The sequence below is a fragment of the Balaenoptera borealis genome (genome assembly GCF_965194805.1).
Source record: "Balaenoptera borealis genome assembly, chromosome: 2".
In the NCBI taxonomy this organism is placed as follows: domain Eukaryota; kingdom Metazoa; phylum Chordata; class Mammalia; order Artiodactyla; family Balaenopteridae; genus Balaenoptera; species Balaenoptera borealis.
Window position 1 is genome coordinate 35,500,606 of NC_138867.1, and position 26,779 is coordinate 35,527,384.

General features: G+C 39.5%; 2 long non-coding RNA genes across 2 annotated transcripts in view; both read right to left on the reverse strand.

Moving 5' to 3' along the window:
* Positions 1-26,779, reverse strand: part of LOC309624428 — a 599,716-nt gene that overhangs the window by 565,776 nt on the left and 7,161 nt on the right. The gene's annotated exons all lie outside the window — the stretch shown is intronic.
* On the reverse strand, positions 597-19,006 carry LOC309624431. Its single transcript, XR_014241915.1, has 2 exons — positions 7,054-19,006; positions 597-6,995 (listed from the first exon to the last, which is right to left on the reverse strand). It is a non-coding gene; the product is annotated as an uncharacterized lncRNA (long non-coding RNA).

The window sequence follows — 26,779 nt, forward strand, 5'->3', positions numbered from 1 at the left end:
CAGTTTTCTTAAATGATGTTCTGGGGCCCAAAATTATATATATATATGCATAATTCATATGTATATATTATAAATAATAATATATATGCATTGTACACATAATAGCTTTAATTTTTTTATTCTTCAGATTAAAATTAATTATATTTAATATTGAAAAACTAATAAGAGATATTGGCTTCCAAATACAGTGCTGCGTGTGCAGAAACCAGAGCAGATCCCACACAAGTGCTCTATTATAATAAGGCAATAGAGTTGTTCTTTTTGTTATGTTTTGGTCGTTGTGTTTGTTACAAGCAATCACATTACAGAACTGAAGAGATACATTTGCATTTACAGAGCTGACAATTTTAGTAGACTCCTGATGCGATATGCTTTATTCGATTTACTTCCCCAGAGGTGACAAAGACCCTGAAGCTGAAGCCGCATTCTACAACATCTAGGAAACTGATGAAACCCAAAGGCGACTTTGTTCTAGAGTTAAAGGTCAAAGGAATACTAGACACAGAAGGACTCTTCTATGGGTCAGTGAACAACAGGGCCAGAGAAAAGCAACTCACATGTTTAATCTTGCCACTGCTTTGGCAAGGTGGTAGGAATTTGAAATTCTGCCTGCATTTCTTCTGTAAGGTACATGTGGAGACCTTTAAAGTGAGTGGTGAAGAAAAGGTTAAGATATAAGACTTAAAGTAGAAGATGTAAAGAAAAGGAAAAAAGAATGGGAGGCTTTAGCTAAACAAAGATCAGAGGTGGTTTTGATCTTCAGGTATTTAAAGGTAAGCCGTGGTTTTACATTTTTACCAAAGTAAGACAAGTGTGAATAGCCACAGGGAAATTAGGCATTTTGTAGGCAAAGGAGAAAGCATGTAATTATGAGAAGAAAATGTATTGCTAAGTTCACAAGGTACTATAAATGCTCCAAACTGGGATTTATGCAAAGCAAGGAGTTTGAGCTGCCATGTGGTAGACTGGTGCAATGAGAATAGAAGTTGGCATGCCTGGGTATGCACAAAATTGTCAAAGTCACTATCTTAGCTTGGATTTTTGACCCAAGTCTTCTACTTCCCTAAAGGAAGGTTAATAGTAAGAGCCCAGTGTTTCAGAGGCCGTGGAGTGGGCGGTATCTGGGGAAAACAGCTGCTGGCATGACACTGGGGGTAACTTACTCAGCATGCCTGAAGCCATCAACGTGTCTGTCAATCAAAGTCTAGACATTTGGGGCTTTCAGGACTTAAAATGATCATTTTGAAAGTAGCCGACAAAAATTAATGAATTTAATAAACTCTGCCCAACTACAAACCATATGACACCACAGAAGGATATGGACACTAACACTGATACCCATTCCATCAGATAACCATTCCATCTGTTCAGAAGCAGAGCTAGAAAGAATGAGGACCAGAAACTGTCACAGAAACCACTGATCTACATGGTTCTGTGGTGCTGGAGAGAAAGCAAAATAGAGACGTTCACATTTGTGAAAACTGGAAACACATGTACATACACATACAGTTAATGAGGTAGTGTAAAGTGAGGAAATCTGGCTTTCCTACTTGGATAGAGTTGACGCGGTTTGGCATAATCCCATGGAAGAAGAAAGTGTCAAACTTTTCCTTATGTGAGGTGGTTTTAGAAAAAGACATTGTCTGGGGTATAATCTGCCTTTCTCTACAAGGAAGACCTCAGGACACCAAGGTCAACATGAGACTTTGCATGCAAAATACTTTGGTATTCTGCTTCAAATTCTTTTTGGAAGTGGGTAGAGTATAAAGCATAATTTATTTTTTTAATAATATGGAACTTAAAGGTTAAGCATGGTACAATGGCAAGGAAATGTATTTAATTCTGTCTTCACACCTGGACTTGAAAAAGAACAGTAACCATTCCGAACATTTGTCCTTCTCAGAACTAGACATCAAGTTCTAAAGGCCAAAAAGCTGGCACTGATGTTAGACCCCAAAAAGAACCTAGTAGGCTGGACTTCAGCAAGCTAAACTATGTTTACATTCTTAGATCAAGTTTATTCTGAGTTAACTCCCGCATTTTATAATAAGTTATCAAATGCATTTTATCACGAGTTATCCCATGTGGCTACCAGTCAGACCAGGGACAGCACTGCGATAAGAAAAACTTTCTCTTTTTCACCTTCCTGTGATTCAAGGAAATCCAATCCTAAAATATGACAGGACAGTACACTGACAAAGGGTCAACTTTTGAACCTCATGCTTTGGGTATTCAGAATTCACTGATTAGAACACAAACGCCCTTGTCACATCTATCACCTTAGGCCTTATCAGCAGACAACAAAGCTGCCTTGTATCTGTACACAGACAGCCTTTTAATCAAGCCTTCAGTATAACTCATATACATTTTTATAATTTCCTTGCTGGAAAAGTTATCTGAAAAATTTGAAAATAACTGGGGTATTACATAGAAGACTTGTTTAACCTTATAAAGTTGAATCATTATAATCATTGAATTTTAGGAAGAATTAATGATCAAGCATATATAAAATACTAAATTTAAGTAAACTTCATATTGGCCAACACCAGGATGTATTGTATGAAAGTAATGTTTAATGTTCCCAAATGTTTTAAGTGTTTGATATAATTTGTAAAAAAACAAAAGTTTATTTTCAATGTTTTCTTTAAATTTAAAATAAAGCTTATATTCTTGGCCACCAGCAGACAGCAAAACTCTTGTGGGACTTGGGGTCCAAGTTTAGTACAGAGGTGGTGGTTTGGGACAGTGGGAAGTGGAGACCGAAAGAAGCCAAAAAGACAATCAAGGGCAATATTTGCCCCTTAACACTCAACCTAACTGAAAGTTAAGACCTTGCAAGTATAAATTCCAAAGAAAATGAACAATCAGAAATACAATCAGACTACCTGGAGAAAGACGGGTACTGAAGTCAGGATCCTGGAAAAAGCAGGGAGTGAGATATTCATAAACAAAGGAAATCTGGCCCAGGAAAGAGCAGAGGAGACACCAAGAGGCAAAGTGACCAATAGAAACAAGGGGAAATCACTGATTTAGGTGGTAGGGCAGGGGATGTTTTTAGTGAGCAGGCTGCAAGTGGCCATGTCTCTTCTATGCCTTGACACAAGCTTACTGTTCATTGCTCAGCCAGCCTCATTCTCCACTGGGTTTCAACAATCTCAGTGACATCCTGGGTTCTTCTCTCCTTGGTACCAGTATAGCCAGAATAAAGTACCTAATTCTTACCTGTCATCTAGCATGTGCTCAAAAACTATTAATTGGTTTCCTTCCTCCTCTTAACCACAAAATAAGAACCCAGGTTCAGATGCATTTTCCAATTAAGAATTAGAATGAACATATACATACTAAAATCCCCAAAATATTTTTGAACAGTGGAGAGGGTAGGGCTATATCTGAGAAGTTTTACAGACACCTTTGAAGGCTGAGCTCTTAAAACCACCTTGTCAATGAATCTTGAAGAACCAGAAGTTTGGATAAAACTCCCTTGTGATGCTAACATGCTTCTGATTAGTCTCCAAACCACTGACACCCCAGAGAAGGAATTTGAGCTCTCCAGAGCCTTCTTCCCACAACCAAAGAACTTTAATTGTTCGTCTTTGAGGCGACTTGTGGCCACCGTTCCACTAGAAAGCTTCTTTTGAAATCTATGCAGCGTGTTACTGTGTCAAATTCTGAAATGCTGCATGTGCTAAAATAAGTCAGAGATGGTTGGCCAGATTAGGAAAATATACTGTGGGCAGGCAACCAGAAAAGATGTTGGCAAGAAAGGATGTCAGAGGGGATTTCCAAAGTCTCCACACTGAAGAATAGTGATACTGATTACAAATAATTCAACAGTGAGTGAGGAGAATCCACTAGTGGCAGAAACCATACTATTTTTGAAGGAAAAGGAACTTAAGGACTGTAAAGAACAAATATCAAGAAATTTCCCTATAATTATCAATTCTGCCATGAAGAAACAAGGGGAAAAAAAGCTGCTTCATGACAAACAATAAAACTCCTCTCCAGTCAAGGTCCTACCACAGATGTTTTTCGGGTCTCTGAAGAAGAGCTTCCAGTAGTTTTGATCTCCACTATACTAGAAAGCATTCTTCCAAGGTTTGTACTATCTCTGTTTATAATATCTGATAATCATGCAACAGACTTCATTTTCAGACAATGGAAGGACTCTTCACAAGGATATGAATTTGTTTGATCCCAGACAAGCTACCAAAAGTACAGGCTCAAATGAATGTTCAAAGTTCTCCAAACACACACACACACACACACACCCCAACAACAATATAGACAGGAACCAAAGATCAGTTTCCTCAGTTTTGAGTTGTTGCTTCATCATGAAGAGTTCCCCCCACCATGTATCTCTGCATCATAGAGAAAAGGAAAGGATGTGTATGAGATCCTAGTTTTACCCCTACATCAGGTCCTTTCTTTGTGTGAAAATGTCAAGAGTTTCTCATTGCCCGCAGAAAATTTACTACCAAGCCTACAACCCTATGTGGCTTTTTAAAGAACAAGGAAGTGCTGGTGCCTTCCCGCGTGCTCCCACCACAGGCCACACACTCAGGCTGCCCCACGTGGGCCACGGCACCTTCTGGGTGCTAAGAATCCTGACCACCAGAGGAAATGTGCAGAGAGGCTCCCAGCCCCTAGCCATCGAAAGCGAAAACAAATACCCCCAAAGGGCACACAGAGAAAGCAACTGCTCTGGCAGGATGTGGTCTAGGGTGGCAAGAAAAGGAAATAGAGTTACCAAACCAGACCCAGGGCAGCAGAAGGGCCTGGAATTGTCCTTCAGCTGGTGAACCCATGTAGGGCTATCACCTTGCTGACCTCATAACTCAACAAAATATAGCAGATGAATTGTCCTAGTAGATGGGGAAATACAACTCTTTGAAAGGCCTTCCATCTCCATAAAGTTTTGGTGTATTTAAATAATACTTATATCCTGTATGTTTATCGCACGTGTTTTGTGTATTGTAAACAACTGCATTTTCTCTCAAAAACTCTGTAACACAAGCCAAGAAAATCGTCCAAAAGTTATTTCCATTGGAAAAATTACTAAGATTGTTCTCTCTCCTATACAGTCACATGTAGAAGGCAGCCTTTTGGATGGTTACAGCCCTCTGATTTCTAATCTCCAGGTCAGAAAATTAGCCTAAACAAAGGCCATCTTCAGAAAACTTGACCTTATTTCTTTAGAGCAAATCACAACAGCATGCTAGCAATACTCCCAAGAATAGAAGATGGCAGACAGGAGGAAAACCAGGCCCTGAGCTGACATTACCTTGGCTTGTGTATTCTTTAGCTACCTGTCTCTATCCAGTGAGGGGAAGCGCTGATTTTTCTTTCCAATGAATGAAGAAACTGGTGTATCTTCCAAACTGTATGACGTAAGATGTCATTAAGTATTATGGGAATTGTACTTTAGGACTTCCCTCCCTGACAGCTGGAGTCAGAGTGAGCCTGCAGACCTCCTAGCTCCTATCTGAGGTATTGTAGGAGGCAGACAGGCTGCTTTGGGGCTGAATCACTTTCTTAAGAAGGTACTCAGTGTACTTCAGCCAATCCCTCATAGCTCTGCCTGTTCTGAGTGGGTCTTCTCCTTTTCTAGACACCTGACAATTCCAGAGCTCAGAGATGAGACCATGAAAAACCGCTGAAAAAAGATCACGTGTTAGGAACACTGGGAGGAAGCTATTGTAGTTAGTTAGAATTAATAAAGTTAAAAATCAAACTAGAAGCAGCCCATAGCAGATTAAAGATGGCCAGAAATTCCTTAACATTCTTCTCTTTGAGAGGTGGGGTCTCTTTTCCTTCCTCTTGAATCTGGGTTGGCTGGTAATCCCTATCAGAGGAAGACAGTGTGGCAGGAATGACACTCTGCCAGCTCTGGACCTTATCTCTCAGGTAATGGCCAGTTTCCACCTTAGTCTCTACGAGTGCTAAGCTGCATGTTAGCAGTCTGACTACCCTGCTGGAGAGATCCTGAGACTACATGCAGAAGGACGGCGGCCCAGCTGAACCTTACCTTCCAGCCATCCCCTCCAAGGTAGCAGGCACGTGACCCAACAGAGCAGCCTGGACACCAGCTGAATGCCACTAACTCCAGTGGATGCTGTGTGGAGCAGAGGAATCACCCAGCTAAGCCCTGCCTGAATTCCTAGCCACCAAAACAGTGCAATATAACAAAATGGCTGTTATTTTAAATCACCAGGTTTTAGGGTAGTTTGCATTCAGCAGTAGAAAACACATACACAGCCTCTGGGAAGAGTTCATAATTTTAAAAACAAAATCTCCAATTACGGAAAACTTGATATCCTCTAAATTTTAGCCACCAGTTAAAAAGTAGATTACAACTAAGTGTATATGCTTCAAAATATGTAAGGAAGAGGAAAGCTAGAGAGAAAAGATAGGCACCTCTGGCCCATTGGCAAGGCTTCCCAAAACAAATGCCATATAATAGGTATGTTTCTGAAAGTTTTAAGTAAACTGTATTATTGTAAATCTTTGCAACAAATATCCATAGAGTAACTATTACACGTCAGTCACTGTGTTAACCACCAAGGTCATAATAAGGATCAAAATAATGATCAGAATCTTGTTTTCTGGTAGGCAACTTAATATGTAAATGTAAAGATTGGCTTAAAACAGGAGTTGGCAAACTTTTTCTGTAAAGGCCCAGACAGCAAATGTTTCAGGCTTTGCAGGCCAACTTTGCCAAAATAGTGCAAAAGCAGCTTTAGACAATATATTAAAAAATGAGAGCAACTGAGTTCCAATAAAACCTTTTTTGTGGGGGGAGGGGGGGACACTAAAATTTGAATGTCATATAACTTTCATGTGCCTCAAAGTATTATTCTTCTTTTGATTTTTTTTTCAACCATTTGAAAATGTAAAAATAATTCTTAGCTCCCAAGCTGTACAATAGGCAGTGGGCTGGATCTGACATTCATACCGTAGCCTGCCAACCTTTGGTTTTTCAATTTGATCAGATGGACCTAAAGCAGGTAGAACTTGCAAAACAAATAAATGAAAGGTTAGTAACATCAGATGAACCTAAAGCAGGTAGAACTTGCAAAACAAATAAATGAAAGGTTAGTACCATCAGATGAATTTACTGTTTTGGATTGCCATGGATACAAATATCTCCTTTCTATTTCTGATTTCTCCCATGAATAAGGGCATAAAGCATCTGGAAGAGCAGGCTCAGATGATTTACCAGGGAGGAGCTCTGGGAAGCATCAAAAACCCAGACGAGAGGAGATGCTGGCCAAGGAGGGCAGGAACCATAGAGACTGAGAGGGAGGGAGCATCAGCAAAGGCAGCCTGGGGCTGTGTTAGCTTCAAGCAAGAAGCACACAAAGAGCAAAAGTGGGATTTGGACAGAGTGTGATATGTATGAAAAATCTCCCTGCTTTGCAAAATGCCCAGTGCCCGTAAGTATAGCTCCTCTTGGAACAAACTTTAGACGCCTAAAACCATATAAATTGGAAGCACAGAATAAAGAAGAGAATTTAAGAAGAAGACATGCTTCTTATTGAGTGGCTATTTCTGGGGTTTTTTCACCAGGATGCCACCCACCTTTCCTTTAAACTTTGCCATTCCACTTTATGCTGAAATAAGCTTGCTTTGGCAAGAGACTTGCTAAAGGTTTGATGCTCTGCATATTACAATTTTGTCTGTGCTTTGTTTTTATACAAAGAGCCTTAAAAGTTATTGTAAAAATTGAAAAATCTATAGAGTAGCTCTCCACAGGAAGCCTGTTGCCCACCCCACCTCCCCCAACTAGCCCACCCTCTCTGTCCTCCAAGTATGACTGCACGAAAGAGCTATCCCTCCTGGGAGAGAGAATCTAACACACACACACATCTACCCTTTGTAGTTGAGAATAATGTGTATCCTAGCGTATATCCTTCCTGCCTCCTTCCCAAGCTTTCAGTGGCATGAAAGTGTGTTCCCTATGCCCTGGCTAGCAGCTGTGACCTACATTTTCACATTCTGATGTTCTTTGCGGCTTCCTCTTCCCCTCGTGGAGCCTATGATGCCTTCGTTCAAAAGACTCTTTCCAATAGCTGGTGGCTTCGTGTCAGGCAAGTCCCGAACTGCCTCCACCATTCTGTGTAGGCAGACACCCAAACAACAAAAATTAGGTAAGCACGTAAAACAAAACCAACCTAAAAGAGGTCTGAAATGCTTTGGAGAAAAAAAAAATGAAGCTTTTAACGATATTCAGGCAGCATTCTGCATGATTTATATAATAGCAACTAGATGACTAATGTCTTGTAGGTTCCTTTTCACTCAGAAGGTCACATGATTCTTCTCTTGGGTACAAATAAACCATTTCCACTTTGCTTAACTTATGAAAACAAAGGCCTCCAACAGTCAACAGTATCATTTTTTAAGTAGATTCTGTAACACCTCCCTCACCCTGAAAATCATGCTCTTTTTTCACTTAATGCTTTAGCTCTTATTGGCAGAACATAATAAAAATTTCAAAATGAGAATGTGGATAAAGTTTTGCTCTTATGTTTGTGTTTTATGTTAGAATAAGCCTAACTTCGACCCTATGGACATATAACCTATTAGATAAGAGCAGTGCTTATGTAATCATAGTTTCCCCAAACACATAGACAGCACTAATTTGAAAGCTAGAAGGAAGAAAAGAAGGAAGGGAGGGAGAGAGGGAGGAGGGAGGGAACATGAGCCAAATATATCAATCAAAGACACATTTGGCTCATATTTCCACCTTTTTAAATTGGGATTCCAACTCTATAAATGTGCTTCCCCACCCATCCCTCTATGCCTGACTTGGTGAGCAGCTTGGCTTTTCCCCTTATTAAGAGAAAAACTCTTCGTACCTTCCTTCTCTACAAACATTAGAAACACCACCATGAAGTCAGGGCATAGAAGGGAGTCCTCAGCCAACAAACAAGGACCCTTCAGCCCTTCCGACCATGACACCGCCCCTGCCCTCCTCGCTCTGCCAACCAGCTCACCGTCTTTCCACCATCGCTGCTCTTCCAGCATCTGCAGCTGTCAAGAAGAGGAGCAAGAGGCTTTCCTTTCAAGTCAAACAATAGCCTTGGATGATCAAGCCCTACATCCTGGAACATGACCCTATTCCCCACTCATCTTACTCTACGGAGCTGTGGTAGGCAGAGAGAGACCTCCCCAAAATATCCATGTCCACCTCCTACTGCCTGGAACCTGTGAATACATTGGGTTACACAGCAGAGAGGAATTTAAGGCTGCACACAGAATAAAAGTTGTTAATAAACTGACCTTAGAAAGATCATCCTCCATTATGAGTGGGCCCAACATAAGCACAAGTGTTCTTCACAGTGGAACAGGAAATCAGAGGGATGCAACGTGAAAACAACTCAACCTGCCAGGGCTGGCTTTGAAGATGGAGAGAGAGGGGCCATGAGCCAAGGAATGTGGGCAGCTTCTAAAAGCAGGAAAGGGCAAAGAAGAGGTTTCTCTCCTAGAGCCTCCAAAAAGGAAGACAGCTCTGCTGACACTTTAACTTTAGACCAGTGAGATCTGCATCATATTTCTGACCTACAGAGCCGAAGATTATAAATGTGTGCTGTTTCAAGCCACTAAGTTTGTGGTTATCTGTTACAGCAGCAATAGAAGACAAATACTGAAACCACTGGTACAAAGCATGTCAATGCTGCCCAAGCAGCCGTCCTCCACTCATCCTACACCCTCCCTCAGGTTGAGGCCCAGGCACACAGCTCATCCCACCTGGGCATGTGGTCCCAGTCTTCCCACTGCCCCCTTCCTGGAGGTTGACATTGGACCACATCTGCATGGCCTAATCCCTCTAGATTTGCTTGCTTCTAAAGCAACTTGCTTCTAAAGTTCCCTTCACAATTCTAAGGATGTTTATGCAAATTACTGTACTGACTGGCCCGCAGAACATCCCTGCAGATGTGCAGAATCCACCCAATTCTTCATTCGTTCATTGAAGAAACTCTTATTGTTGCGCTGAATGATCCCTAAAGACTCTAAAAGAAGTTAAGCACTCATATCAGTGCAAAGATTATAATTATTACTTCTGAGAGGGAATGTTCAAGAAAATAACTGCTTAAGTGAATGCCTTTGCTATTACTTTCATTTTCTCTCATGTTGATCTCTAGCAATCCTAAAAACTATAGATCAAAAAGCTCTAACTGGCATGCAGTTCATGGCTTTGCATTCGTAAGAATTCGTCTTAATATAAAAAGCCCTATGTTGAGTCGAAACATAAATGAGTTTCCCAGAGAACCAGTCCTTTACTGGTGGCCCAGGGCACTGGTGGAGGCCCAGATACTGTGTTAGACTGCTCAGGTTCACATCCATCCTGGATCTGTTTCTCACAAGCTATGAAGGGATCAAGTTACTGAACTTCTTACTGCCTCGATTTCCCCATTTGTAAAATGAGCAAAACAATAACATCTACTTTATAGGATAGTTGTTAAGGTTAAATAAGTTAATACATATAAGAAGCTTAGCACACTGCCTGGCGTAGAGTAAATGCCACTGACCACTGTCGTACTTTGTCACTCCTTCGGTTCTCTCATCATCATGGTTTTGGATATCCCGATAACTTGTGGTCTCACCAAAGGCCAGCATTTTTCCAAAACATGGCTGTCCAAAAGGAAACATGATGATGTACTTATTCCCAGTGGCCAACCAAATGCAAAATCTATGCTTGGAAAATTGTAAGGTTCCTTTTGTACTGCTAAACTCTTCTTAATTAAGGTTCCAAATAAGTTCCTCCAATGGTTTTAAAGCATAGGTCACTTGAAATTAACTCCCTTAAGCTGTTTTATAAAATTCCTTAGAGTAATTCTTTGAAGTATGGAAGTCGGGCCATCAGCATCAAAAGTACCTGGGTGTTTGTTAAAATTAAATTCCTAGGCCTCACTGAAGATTTAATGAATTGAAATGGAGGTCCATAAATCTGAATATTAATGAACACGTTATATAGTATGTAATTCTTACGCATACAGGGTTTAAGAAGCATTGCCTTAGCACATTTTTAATTAAGAACCTACACTCACTTTATTATGTTCAATAATTCAGCAGGTAAAAACAACTATGAAGAAAGGCCAGCCTTATTAGCTGACTTGTACATCATTCTCTTACAAGATTCTCTTAAAATAAATCACTCATCTGCTTTCCCAAGAAAGAGAAATACAAAAGCGTGACATACTGAAGAAAGTGACTCATTAACAGAGAAAAGCATTGTTACTTCATAGCTCAGACACCACTGAGATGAATGAATCTTAAAATTCAGTCTAGCAACACAATTACATGTGGTTTTCACAGTAAATATTCCATTATCAGAATCTAGATTCTAATATTAGAGTGTTTGAAACATACTCACATGTAATAATAATACTGAAAATTCTAGCTATAGCTGAATGCATTCCTTATTAATTTTCCTTCAACATGTGATATAATTAACTAGCAATCCTCAGCTCTAAAAATAAAAAGAACATTGCCTCAGCATGCTTATTGTGAAATAAAGGGTTACGTGTCAAAAATGTTCTAGGAATACAAGGACTGACATCATCTACAGCTTGGTGATAGGTTTTTCTTACATATCTCCAAAGAAGGAAAAGAAAGACCATGCTTTGGTAAGCAATGCCAAATATTTCTTAATTTTTTTTTTCATTTTTATTGGGTTTGTTTTGTTTTATTTTGTTTTTATTGTGGTAGATTAATGTTCAACCCCAAATACTTAAGGTAAATAGTTTTGGGCACATATGTCTTCATGTGGCTGTCTCTAATTTTTCAAAGTATGAACAGTAGCCCAGCTGCATCAGAATCTTCTGTTTTCCTTCTGTCAAATGTAGATGTCCAAACCATACCTCTAGTCTCGGAGGTTAGGGCCAAGAAACCTGCATTTGTAATAAGCTTCCCAGGTGATTCCTACACCCATTACATTTTCAGAACCACTTCTTTGAGAATATATAACAAAATTTAAACTTAATGATGTATCTTTTTTCCTTATTTTTGAAGTACTTTAAAATTATCTTAATGGTGAGCTCAGTAAACAGAAATCCAGAAAATTCACTCATGACATATCCCATTTCACAAGAAATCAAGTCTAAGACTGTAATAAGAATCAATAAATGTTTTCCAAACAAATGAGTAAAATTAATTATTAATACATGAGGAAATAAAATTGAGACAATCACCTTATGAATTTTTGACTTCACCAGTATCAGAACAATGAGTCATTAAAACTATATCATCTCTATTAAACTTGTACTCACAGGCCAAAGTAACATATAATAACATTTAAACCTATGTATCCCACTGATAGTCTTCATTTTTTTTCACTTATCAAGGGGGAAAATAAAAGCCTATTATGTGCTGACCAGAAACATGAATAAAATGTAAACCAAACCAACAAAGTTTTGCGATGTGTTATTGTTGTTGTTGTGTTTTTTTTTAGTAGAGAGAATGTTTTTAATATTATGAAATTATAAGAAACAACCTATTTATTAAACTATCAAATCTTGTAAAATGTGACCAACAAAAAGCAATATTTAGGAACTGAAGTTTAATACATCTTTTCTTTTTTTAACATCTTTCTGGGAGTATAATTGCTTTACAATGGTGTGTTAGCTTCTGCTGTATCACAAAGTGAATCAGCTATATGTATACATATATCCCCAAATCCCCTCCCTCTTGCGTCTCCCTCCCACCCTCCCTATCCCAACTCTCTCAGCGGTCACAAAGTACCAAGGTGATCTCACTGTGCTACGTGGCTGCTTCCCACTAGCTATCTATTTTACATTTGGTAGTGTATATATGTCCATGCCACTCTCTCACTTCGTCCCAGCTTACCCTCCCCCCTTCCCGTGTCCTCAAGTCCATTCTCTACGACTGCGTCTTTATTCCTGTCCTGCCCCTAGGTTCTTCAGAACCATTTTTTTTCTTATATTCCATATATATGTGTTAGCATACAGTATTTGTTTTTCTCTTTCTGACTTAATTCACTCTGTATGACAGACTCTAAGTCCACCCACCTCACTACAAGTAACTCAATTTTGTTTCTTTTTATGGCTGAGTAATATTCCATTATATATATGTGCCACTTCTTCTTTATCCATTCATCTGTCGATGGACACTTAGGCTGCTTCCATATCCTGGCTACTGTAAATAGTGCTGCAATGAACATTGTGGTACATGACTCTTTTTGAATTATGGTTTTCTCAGGGTATATGCCCAGTAGTGGGATTGCTGGGTCATATGGTAGTTCTCTTTTTCGTTTTTCAAGGAAACTCCATACCGTTCTCCGTAGTGGATGCATCAATTTACATTCCCAACGACAGTGCAAGAGGGTTCCCTTTTCTCCACACCCTCTCCAGCATTTATTGTTTGTAGATTTTTTGATGATGGCCATTCTGACCAGTATGAGGTGATACCTAATTGTAGTTTTGATTTGCATTTCTCTAATGATAAGTGATGTTCAGCATCCTTTCATGCGTTTGTTGGCAATCTGTATATCTTCTTTGGAGAAAGGTCTATTTAGGTCTTCTTCCCATTTTTGGAATGGTTTGTTTTTTTTGATATTGAGCTGCATGAGCTGCTTATATATCTTGGAGGCTAATCCTCTGTCAATTGCTCCATTTGCAAATATTTTCTCCCATTCTGAGGGTTGTCTTTTCATCTTGTTTATGGTTACCTTTGCTGTGCAAAAGCTTTTAAGTTTCATTAGGTCCCACTTGTTTATATTTGTTTTTATTTCCCCTTTCTCTAGGAGATGGGTCAAACAGGATGTTGCTGTGATTTATGCCATACAGTGTTCTGTTTTCATCTAAGAGTTTTACAGTGTCTGGTCTTACATTTAGGTCTTCAATCCATTTTGAGTTTATTTTTGTGTATGGTGTTAGGGAGTGTTCTAATTTCATTCTTCTACATGTAGCTGTCCAGTTTTCCCAGCACCACTTACTGAAGAGGCTGTCTTTTCTCCATTGTATATTCTTGCCTCCTTTATCAAAGATAAGGTGACCATATGTGCATGGGTTTATCTCTGGGCTTTCTATCCTGTTCCACTGATCTATATTTCTGTTATTGTGCAAGTACTATACTGTCTTGATTACTGTAGCTTTGTAGTATAGACTGAAGTCAGGGAGCCTGATTCCTCCAGCTCTGTTTCTCTTTCTCAAGATTGCTTTGGCTATTCGGGGTCATCTGTGTATCCACAGAAATTGTGAAATTTTTTGTTCTAGTTCTGTGAAAAATACCATTGGTAGTTTGATAGGGATTGCATTGAATCTGTAGATTGCTTTGGGTAGTATAGTCATTTTTACAATGTTGATTCTTCCAATCCAAGAACATGGTATATCTCTCCATCAGTTTGTATCATCTTTAATTGTTTTCATCAGTGTCTTATAGTTTTCTGCATACAGGTCTTTTGTCTCCTTAGGTAGGTTTATTCCTAGGTATTTTATTCTTTTTGTTGAAATGGTAAATGGGAGTGTTTCCTTAAATTGTTTCAGATTTTTCATCATTAGTGTATAGGAATGCAAGAGATTTCTGTGCATTAATTTTGTATCCTGCTACTTTACCAAATTCATTGATTAGCTCTAGTAGTTTTCTGATAGCATCTTTAGGATTCTCTATGTATAGTATCATGTCATCTGCAAACAGTGACAGCTTTACTTCTTCTTTTCCGATTTGGATTCCTTTTATTTTTTTTTCTTCTCTGATTGCCATGGCTGAAACTTCCAAAACTATGTTGAATAATAGTGTTGAGAGTGGACAGCCTTGTTTTATTCCTGACCTTAGTGGAAATGGTTTCAGTTTTTCACCATTGAGAACGATGCTGCCTGTGGGTTTGTCATATATGGCCTTTATTATGTTGAGGTAAGTTCCCTCTATGCCTACTTTCTGGAGGGTTTTTATCATAAATGGGTGATGAATTTTGTCAAAAGCTTTTTCTGCATCTATTGAGATGATCATAAGGTTTTTATTCTTCAGTTTGTTAATATGGTGTATCACATTGATTGATTTGCGTATATTGAAGAATCCTTGCATTCCTGACATAAACCCCACTTGACCATGGTATACGATGCTTTTAATGTGCTGTTGGATTCTGTTTGCTAGTATTTTGTTGAGGATTTTTGCATCTATATTCATCACTGATATTGGCCTGTAGTTTTCTTTTTTTGTGACATCTTTGTGTGGTTTTGGTATCAGGGTGATTGTGGCCTTGTAGAATGAGTTTGGGAGTGTTCCTCCCCTTGCTATATTTTGGAAGAGTTTGAGAAGGATACGTGTTAGCGCTTCTCTAAATGTTTGATAGAATTCGCCTGTGAAGCCATCTGGTCCTGGGCTTTTGTTTGTTGCAAGATTTTTAATCACAGTTTCAATTTCAGTGCTTGTGACTGGTCTGTTTATATTTTCTATTTTTCCTGGGTCAATCTCAGAAGGTTGTGCTTTTCTAAGAATTTGTCCATTTCTTCCAGGCTGTCCATATTATTGTCATATAGTTGCTTGTAGTAATCCCTCATGATTCTTTGTATTTCTGCTGGGTCAATTGTTACTTCCCCTTTGTCATTTCTCATTCTGTTGATGAGTCTTCTCCCTTTTTTTCTTGATGAATCTAGCTAGTGGTTTATCAGTTTTGTTTATCTTCTCAAAGAACCACCTTTTAATTTTATTGATCTTTGCTATCATTTCCTTCATTTCTTTCTCATTTATTTCTGATCTGATTTTTATGATTTCTTTCCTTCTGCTAACTTTGGGGGTTTTTTGTTCTTCTTTCTCTAATTGCTTTAGTTGTAAGGTTTGGTTTTTTTATTTGAGATGTTTCTTGTTTCTTGAGGTAGGATTGTATTGCTATAAACTTCCCTCTTAGAACTGCTTTTGCTGCATCCAATAGGTCTTGGGTCATCATGTTTTCATTGTCATTTGTTTCTAGGTACTTTTTGATTTCCTCTTTGATTTCTTCAGCAATCTCTTGCTTATTTAGTAGTGTATTGTTTAGCCTCAATGTGTTTGTATTTTTTACATTTTTTTCCTGTAACCGATATCTAGTCTTATAGCATTGTGGTCCAAAAAGATACTTGATATGATTTCAATTTTCTTAAATTTACCAAGGCTTGATTTGTGACCCAACATATGATCTATCCTGGAGAATGTTCCATGAGCACTTGAGAAGAAAGTGTATTCTTTTGTTTTTGGATGGAATGTCCTATAAATATCAATTAAGTCCATCTTGTTTAATGCATTATTTAAAGCTTGTGTTTCCTTATATATTTTCATTTTGGATGACCTGTCCATTGGTGAAAGTGGGGTGTTAAAGTCCCCTACTATTATTGTGTTACTGTCGATTTCCCCTTTTATGGCTGTTAGCATTTGCCTTATGTATTGAGGTGCTCCTAAGTTAGGTGCATAAATATTTACAATTGTTATACCTTCTTCTTTGATTGATCCCTTGATCATTATGTAGTGTCCTTCCTTGTCTCTTTTAACATTCTTTATTTTAAAGTCCATTTTACCTAATATGAGTATGGCTACTCCAGCTTTCTTTTGATTTCCATTTGCATGCAATATCTTTTCCATCCCCTCACTTTCAGTCTGTATGTGTCCCTAGGTCTGAAGTGGGTCTCTTGTAGGCAGCATATATACGGTCTTGTTTTTGTATCCATTCAGCCAGTCTATGTCTTTTGGTTGGAGCATTTAATCCATTTACATTTATGGTATTTATAGATATGTATGTTCCTATTACCATTTTCTTAATTGTTTTCGGTTTGTTATTGTAGTCTTTTCTACTCTTGTGTTTCCTGCCTAGAGAAGTTCCTTTAGCATTTGTTGTAAAGCTGGTTTAGTGGTGCTCAATTCTCTTAGCTTTTGCTTGTTTGTAAAGGTTTTAATTTCTCCATCAAATCTGAATGAGATCCTTGCTGGGTAGAGTAATCTTGGTTGTAGGTTCTTCCCTTTCATCACTTTAAATATGTCCTGCTACACCCTTATGGCTTGCAGAGTTTCTGCTGAAAGATCAGCTGTTAACCTTATGGGGATTCCTTTGTATGTTATCTGTTGCTTTTCCCTTGCTGCTTTTAATATTTTTTCTTTGTATTTAATTTTTGATAGTTTGATTAATATGTGTCTTGGCGTGTTTCTCCTTGGATTTATCCTGTATCTGTGCTTCGTGGACTTGATTGACCATTTCCTTTCCCATATTAGGGAAGTTTTCAACTATAATCTCTTCAAATATTTTCTCAGTCCCTTTCTTTTTCTCTTCTTCTTCTGGGACCCCTATAATTCGAATGTTGGTGCGTTTAATGGTGTCCCAGAGGTCTCTGACGCTGCCTTAAGTCTTTTCATTCTTTTTTCTTTATTCTGCTTTATGGTAGTTATTTCCACTATTTTACCTTCCAGGTCACTTATCCATTCTTCTGCTTCAGTTATTCTGCTATTATTTCCTTCTAGAGAATTTTTAATTTCATTTATTGTGTTGTTCATCATTGTTTGTTTGCACTTTAGTTCTTCTAGGTCCTTGTTAAACGTTTCTTGTATTTTCTCCATTCTATTTCCAAGATTTTGAATCATCTTTACTATCATTACTCTGAATTCTTTTTCAGGTAGACTGCCTATTTCCTCTTCATTTGTTTGGTCTGGCGGGTTTTTACCTTGCTCCTTCATCTGCTGTGTATTTCTCTGTCTTCTCACTTTGTTTAACTTACTGTGTTTGGGGTCTCCTTTTCACAGGCTGCAGGTTCGTAGTTCCCGTTGTTTTTGGTGCCTGCCCCCAGTGGCTAAGGTTAGTCAATGGGTTGTGTAGGCTTCCTGGCGGAGGGGACTGGTTGCCTGTGTTTTGATGGATGAGGCTGTATCTTGTCTTTCTGGTGGGCAGGACCACGTCCGGTGGTGTGTTTTGGGGTGTCTGTGAACTTATTATGATTTCAGGCAGCCTCTCTGCTAATGGGTGGGGTTGTGTTCCTGTCTTGCTAGTTGTTTGGCATAGGGTGTCCAGAACTGGAGCTTGCTGCTCATTGAGTGGAGCGGCATCTTAACGTTGAGATGGAGACCTCTGGGAGAGCTCTCACCGATTGATATTATGAGGGGCTGGGAGGTCTCTGGTGGACCAATGTCCTGAATTTGGCTCTCCTACCTCAGAGTCTCAGGCCTGACACCTGGCCAGATCACCAAGACCCTGTCAGCCACACAGCTCAGAAGAAAAGGGAGAAAAGAAAAAAAAAAGAAAGAAAGAAAGAAAGAAAGAAAGAAAGAAAGAAAATAAAGTTATTAAAATAAAAAATATATATACTATTAAAATAAAAATATTAAAAAGTAATTTAAAAAAAAGAGAGAGAGCTACCAAACCAATAAACAAATCCACCAACGATAACAAGCGTTAAAAACTATACTAAAAACAAATGGACAGACAGAACACTTGGAGAAATGGTAAAAGCAAACCTATACAGACAAAAATCACACAAAGAAGCATACACATACACACTGACAGAAACAGAAAAAGAAAAAATATATGTGTACATATATATATTAAAAAAGGAAGAGAGCAACCAAATCAATAAACAAATCTACCAATGATAATAAGCTCTAAATACTAAACTAAGATAAACATATAAATCAGAAACTAGTCAGTCGCATACAGCAAACCCCAAGTCTACAGTTGCTCCCAAAGTCCACCGCCTCAATTTTGGGATAATTCGTTGTCTATTCAGGTATTCCACAGATGCAGAGTACATCAAGTTGATTGTGGAGATTTAATCTGCTGCTCCTGAGGCTACCTTGAGAGATTTCCCTTTCTCTTCTTTGTTCACACAGCTCCTGGGGTTCAGCTTTGGATCTGCCCCCGCCTCTGCGTGTAGGTCGCTTGAGGGTGTCTGTTCCCGCTCAGACAGGACGGGGTTAAAGTAGCAGCTGATTAGGGGGCTCTGGCTCACTCAGTCCACAGGGAGGAAGGGGTACAGAATGCGGGGCGAGCCTGCGGTGGCAGAGGCCAGCGTGACGTTGCAACAGCCTGAGGCGTGCTGTGTCTTCTCCCGGGAAGTTGTCCCTGGATCACGGGACCCTGGCAGTGGGGGCTCCCAGGAGGGGAGGTGTGGATAGTGACCTGTGCTTGCACACAGGCTTCTTGGCGGCTGCAGCAGCGGCCTTAGCGTCTCATGCCTGTCTCTAGTGTCTGCGCTGATAGCCGTGGCTCACGCCCATCTCTGGAGCTCGTTTAGGTGGTGCTCTGAATCCCCTCTCCTCATGCACCCCAAAACAATGGTCTCTTGCATCTTAGTCAGGTCCAGACTTTTTCCTGGACTCCCTCCCGGCTAGCTGTGGTGCACTAGCCCCCTTCAGGCTGTGTTCACGCAGCCAGCCCCAGTCCTCTCCCTGGGATCTGACCTCCGAAGCCCGAGCCTCAGCTCCCAGCTGCCACCCGTCCCGGCGGGTGAGCCGACAAGTCTCTCAGGCTGGTGAGTGCTGGTCGGCACTGATCCTCTGTGCGGGAATCTCTCCGCTTTGCCCTCTGCACCCGTTGCTGCGACCTCCTCCGTGGCCCTGATGCTTCTCCTATGCCACCCACCCCACCCACCCGCGTCTCTGCCAGTGAAGGGGCTTCCTAGTGTGTGGAAAGTTTTCCACCTTCACAGCTCCCTTCCAGAGGTTCAGGTCCTGGCCTTATTCTTTGTCTCTGTTTCCTCTTTTTTCTTTTGCCCTACCCAGGTACATGGGGAGTTTCTTGCCTTTTGGGAGGTCTGAGGTCTTCTGCCAGCATTCAGTAGGTGTTCTGCAGGAGTTGTTCCACTTGTAGATGTATTTTTGATGTATTTGTGTGGAGCAAGGTGATCTCCACGTCTTAGTCCTCCACCATCTTGAAGGTCCTCTCTGTTGTGTTACCTTTGTTTTAACTTTTCAGATTTCTCTTGATGCAGGTAGTGTTACCATCCATCCAAGAATCAATACCCATCCAAATGGATTCTTCTTCATGGAGAAGAGTATCTATCTATGGTCAGGTGTTAGTCACTGGCCCCATAATTCATGAGTCCATTTCACTGGCAATGTATAATAAGTAGTAATCACCTGACTGATTACTCTTCCCATGATACTGGTTTGTCCTAGTCTGTTTGAGAAATGACACCTGCCCCCAACTTGCCTCCACCTAATGCCACAAGCATCACAGGCCCTATCCAGCCCCCAACAGATGAGCTAAGATATGTACAGCACCTCTCACCCAATTCTATCGATTACCTCGTTATATTAGTATCTTCCTCATTTAAATTACAAAATAATTTTTTTAATTATAGGAAAGTTACAATAGAAAAAAATTTAGATCATTTTGACATTACACCATTATGCTTATTACAACTGCATATGAATGCAATTATTAATCTCCTTTTCACTTAATATATCATAGATATCTATTATTATATCTACATTTATTTTGATAATTTTATCATGTTTCTTCAAAAGGGCAAACCATGGTTTACCTAAACTTTTAATACCTCTACTCTTAGGCTTTTATGTTATTTCCAATGTTTTCCTATTATAAATCATGTTTTAATGAGTATTTGTGGTGTTTTCTGTAGTTCAAATTATTACTTTAGAACAGATTCCCAGTTCCGAGATGTATAAAGCAAAGGTATAATATTTTTATTGACTTTTGGAAAAGATTATGCCAGTTTACTGAGCTCCAACAAAGATACTATTATTCACTTTTTCACAGTATCCTTGTCAAAATTGAATATATTTCTTTGTTTTTGCTAATTAAATAAGGAAAAAACAGTCTCTTTGCTGATACTGTATTCTGTAGTACTTTGTTGGTTTTTTCTCCAAGTATTTGAATAGTAAAGCTTTTTGAAAATGAGAACTGGGAATGCTGCAAACAAACAGAATCTGAATGGACGAAAAAACGCACAATTACAACCAGACAGTGAAGAAGGCTGGGAACATATGAGAATAACTGCAAAAAGAGGAAGATGCTGACTGAGTAAAAACAAAATGAGTTCAGGATCTGGAGGAGTTCCAAGTGGCCAAGAGAGGATACCATGGGGCTGGGGGTTGGAAAGGAAAGGAAAGAAAGGAAGGAAGAGAATATTTGTTGGGCACCTACTATGTGCCAGCAACCATGCTCTATTATTTACAGATAATGTATCATTTATTCCTTGCAATAGTCCTGTACCCTGGTGTACTGGGTTAAATAGTATCCCTCCAAAACTTCACGTCCACCCAGAACTTGACCTTGTTTGGAAACAGTCTTCGCAGATGTAATTAGTTAAGATGAGGTCATACTGGATCAAAGTGGACCCTAAATCCAATGACTAATGTCCTTGCAGAAAAATCATGTGAAGACAGTGACACCAAAACACCCTGGGGAAAAGACCATGTGACGACAGAGGCAGAAACTGGAGGGATACAGCTATATGCCAAGGAACCCCAAGGATTGCTGACAATCACCCCAAGAAACTTGGAAGAGATAAGGAAGCATCCTTCCTAGAGACTTCAGAGGGAGCAGGGCTCTGCTGACACCTTAATTTTGGACTTCTGGCCTCTAGAACTGTGAGACAATAATTTTTGTTGTTTTAAGGCACCAAGTTTGTGGTAATTAATTATAGCAGCATGAGGAAACTAATAAAAATCAGGTATTTTATTCTGGTTTTACAGATGAAAATGAAGTTCAGAGAGATTCAACATCCTCCAAGGACCTATGGCAGAACCAGGTTTCAAACAAAAGCAGCCTGACTCCAAACTGTGTTCTTTCTTCCACATTTTGCTGCTTCATAGGAACCTTTGGTTCTAAGCCTAGTAATGCCACCAATTAGTTATGTGAAACTAATTAAGAAGTTCATATAATCTCTTTTGGTCTTACTACCATATGTGTAAAACAAAGTTACTGGGTTGGGTGATTTTTGACAGCATGCTACCAATCAGCTGCCCAGCTACAGCTGCAATCCTAGGAACACCAACTAGAGAGGGAGGCTCTAGGACCCAAGGAACCCTTGACCATGGCTCCACTAAAGACATTTTCTATGCCCTATCTCCAACCCCCCAATCCAGGTCCACAACAGCTCTATAGATAGGGATCTACAAGGAAGAAAGGACGCTTGAGATCCTTAACATGATGGAGTTTGAGTCACAGACCTGCTGGTATCAGAGAGCAAATTGTATCTTATTAGAGAAACAGCTTGAGAATAAAGTCACCACTCTCAGAGCAGAACACTGTAACCAACTATATTTTTCTCTATTCCTGACTTCAGTGACAGCTTTTGCCAAAACAACACCATTCCTACGTTAGGATTTACAGTCCATTCCCGTGCTCTGGGAGTTGTTACCACCTTGTATTAGACTTACTACCTGTCTCCAAACTGTAAGTAAATACCATCATGAATAATTTCAAATCCTCTGAACCAGAATATTTAGTATCTCTCTCTCTTTTCAATGAGAAATAAAGTAACAATAACAGCTTCGATGGCAATGAATGAGTACTACATCGCTAGCATCTCATTCAACTCTCAGAACTCTGGATGCTATACTTGCTGTCACTGTTTTCATTTTCTCTAGGAAGGTTCTGAAGACCAAGAAGTTAAAGGCCATTTATTCACTTAACATGCATTAATTAAACCAGGCACTAGGGATAAAAGACATGGTCATGAAATAACAACAATTTTGATTAACTATATACACACACAAAGGGAAAAATCTGGAAAGATGTGTCACAAAATGTTAAGGGCTATAATATTTGGCTAAAGGATGATTTTTATTTCCTACTTTGTTCTTCCATTTTCTACCATGAATACTGATTATATCTGTAATCATAAAAACGTTTTTTAAACGACAAAATCTCTGCCTTCCAGGGACTTATAGTGAGAGAAGCAGGCATTTCAACAGCCTGCTCAGCCTCACTGCAGCTCATAAGTCATGAGCGCAGATTCCAACTTAGGGCTGCCAGAATTCCAAATCCCACTTTGTCTTCCCTACCTTATACTGCCTCTGGAGATATGTTCATTTGCCTGGAGGGTTGCTCATATTTATTTTGCTTCATTGAAATTAAGTTACAGACTTGTGAGGGCAGTGCCAACAACGCAATCTCAAAGATCTGCCGTTTGTGGCCTCACCCAAGGTTGCCAGGTGAGCAACCTCCTTTCCTTCTCCACCCACAGATCTTTGTACCAAAGGAAATGCGGAGGTGGTGACTGTGAGCATTTTGTCTGACATCCCAGCCCCCTAGAGAGGTGTTTCAGACACAATTAAATCCTTCTAAAATATTCATCACACAAATTATATTTTGCCTGTCCTATCACTTAAATCTGAACTATACTACATATTCCTTAACAATAACTATGTCATCCTAATATCACTGCTGATAAGAGAAAGTTCAAAAAGAAACTCCAAACTCTTTCTCTTTATCTACTTTCTTCAGCTACAAAAGAAATATTCAGTGAGAGCCTAAGATCTCAAAATCTGTCCTTCTCAAAGACCCACTAAGTCATAGGATTTGAGTCTTGATACATGTTTGTCTATGATTGATTTACTTTCCAGTCCTACAGCAAGAGTCTCATGGGAATAATTAAAATTATTTTGATTTTTCTAACTTTATAAACATTTTTAGTCTCTGTCCTTATAATTAGGTTAGGGATCATGGCCAATATGGCCACATTGCTGACAGTCGTTGTAGTACTGAGCACAGAATGAGTAATGGATAAACACTGACCAGTGGATGAATTTATTGTCACAATTAGGCTCAGGGGATCTTTTTTTAAATCTCAAAAATGATATAGAATAATTATTTTCCTATTGTAAACCATACAATGATTAACTCTTAATCTTGCAGTTATTCAGCAGCAAAGTCTCCCAAATTCCCTGCTTTACCTGCTAATATATTTTCCTATGCTCCATCTCCTTCATCCACTTGATCCAGAATGGAATTCTTCACTGCTAAGTGGAAGAAGCAATCAAAGCATAAACATGATTTGGAGTCCATGTTGGACCAGTTTGTTTCCCTGTCCTCCCATAACCCTATCTTCCGTTATTCAGTTCAGTTTCTGTATAAAATATTGCGTGTCATTGAAAGTCTGTGTCAGTTAGGGTCACTCTCCTCAAAAATAAGCAGCAACGTGGGAGTATAATGAGCACATGTTATTTAGAACATGTATCACAGAGGGACTTGAGCTCACGTCTCATGCCACAGCCTGGCTCGCTCTGTAAAGTAAGGACCTGCTCATTATTTTTTCCTTTCTTAATCACAAAACGTACATTCCTAAAGGGAAAGAGATAAGAAACTGTGAGAAACGGGGGAAGTGGGGAATAGGATGGGGTGGCAAGAGACAATCACCTGGCAGATTCAGGATTTTATCGAACTCACCATACAAATATCTCACTATGAAAATTAAACTCACTATGGAAGTATCTGCATCATCCCGGAAGCTGCACTGGGCTTAGGTTTACACGCAATGCTGAGAGCTGACATTAGCTGTTGAAGGTCTGAGAAAGGTATGTGAGGACTCAGAAAATTCAGATAAATGTTTTTGCACACAATTTCTCCAAGGCTCAGCCCCTGGCTAGTGTCACAGGGGCTGGCACGCTGGCTGGCCATGGCCCCTGCAGGCATCCAGGCCACACACTGGTACCGTCCCACAGTGTGGCTGCTGAGGACAATGATGGCGAGGGTCCCTGGTGATGAGGACACCCGGAGCATCATCGGAACCATTCTGCTCCTTCCCATTTAGGCCGCAAGTGGTGCTCATCACCGGAAGCCTCACCAGTGGCCCAGGATCACAGTTCCTCTGGGCTTCGGAAGGAACCAACCTCTCCTGCAGTCAGTCATCAAAAAGAGGAAAAAAGAAAGAAAAAGAAAAAAAAAAAAAAAGAGTGAAGGGAAAGGGAAATATAAGAAAGAATGGAATACTGAATCCATTCACAAAATGGAGCTTTTCCCTGATCTATGCTAAAAGGATTATGAGGGGCTCCCCTGGTGGTGCAGTGGTTAAGAATCCGCCTGCCAATGCAGGGGACACAGGTTCGAGCTCTGGTCCGGGAAGATCCCACATGCCGTGGAGCAACTAAGCCCGCGAGCCACAACTACTGAACCCACGCGCCACAACTACTGAAGGCCTCGCGCCTAGAGCCCGTGCTCTGCAATGAGAAGCCACTGCAATGAGAAGCACACTCACCGCGAGGAAGAGTAGCCCCCGCTCGTGAGGAAGAGTAACCCCCGCTCGCCGCAACTACAGAAAGTCCACGCGCAGCAACGAAGACCCAACGCAGCCACAAGTAAGTAAATAAAATAAAAGGATTATCAGATTTACGAATAGTGAAGATATTTGGTTTTTTGATCTAAACCTGACTTCAGAGAAGCAGCACACCACTGGGAATATCCAGCAGAAACCCATGAAAAAGGTTTCATCCCTTTCCATGAGGGATGTTTCCAGGATTGCTGTTTCTACTTATAAACTGAATTATTTGAAATGCTATATGCCTTGGATGAAGAAGAAAAATTGCAGCCCCTAAGAAAAAAGATTTTATGCTATTGGTTAGGACCAAGGATGAATATAAGCTAAAATCTATTTTTAAGCAGCTATATAAGTCACAGGCATTTTTGAAGGCCAGCAGTACATTTAAGTACAATATATGATTATAAAACAAATACTTTCATATTTTGCAGAATAAGTACATTTGGCAAATTTAGCACAAAACAAAATATTGTAGGACAATTCTATTTTCCCTGAGAGTTAGATTTTTAAATCTCAGATTTAAATTTTCACATTTTAAAATGTCCTTTAGTGAACTCAATTGAAAACGACAGTAAAAAAAGATTGAGGTGATAGCACCTAAAAATCAAAGTCCAAAAGAGGAACATACCCACTGGCAGCCATAGCTTTTCCCCCAACCCACCCCCAACTTGTTCTTTTCATTTGCAGCTTTTCTGTGATTCATCTCCTTTCCTTTGCCTCACACCTCTAACTTCATCCATCACCACAAATCACTTCCTGCCACACTTAAACCATAAAACCTGCCCCAGACTTGGGATTCTTAACAATGTCAGCTCCCTTGAGTCTGCCTCTTGTCTAGGACACCCTATATAATGTATGGCATGTATATACATATATATATATATTTATACATTATATATATTATATATAAAGTATATATTTATTTTCATATATAATTATATATGATATATAATGTCACCCCAATAGTGGGTGCTACTTCCCAAAACTCCACATTCTAGAGTCTTAATTCTGTCCATTCAGGCTGCCAAGGTACGTAAAATAAGCTAACTACCTCATTTATTCTATGAAATTAAAAAATCTTCTATGGTTGGAATTTCTTTAGCAAAAACAATAATAACATTCACTGAGAACTATTATGTAAGGAATAATTCCTATGCATTATCTTATTTAATCCTCACACAACCCCATAAGGGGGATACTCATATTACGCCTCACTTGAAGTTATTCAGAAATCCCCTGTAGTTAAGTAGATAGTTGGTAATGGCAGAGATGAGTTTCAGTCAGCCATCCTTTAAGCCCCTCCTCCAACCCACTGCACTATACCACCTCGGAGATCTGATAGACAGTTGAAAAACCCACAAATTCCTGATATTACCAAAAAGTCTCACCACAGAAAGCAGGTACGTTGCAAGAAAATCAATTAAGAATAATCATCGTCTTGGCATTTTAATTATATCCTTTTTTGCTGTCAGTTATGAACTGTTGAGTTAATATACTACTTCACAACTGCCCTGATTGTTCCTTCTCCAAGCCCCAGTCAAAAGTAAATATTACAAAAAAAAAACAAAGTAAATATCACAAAC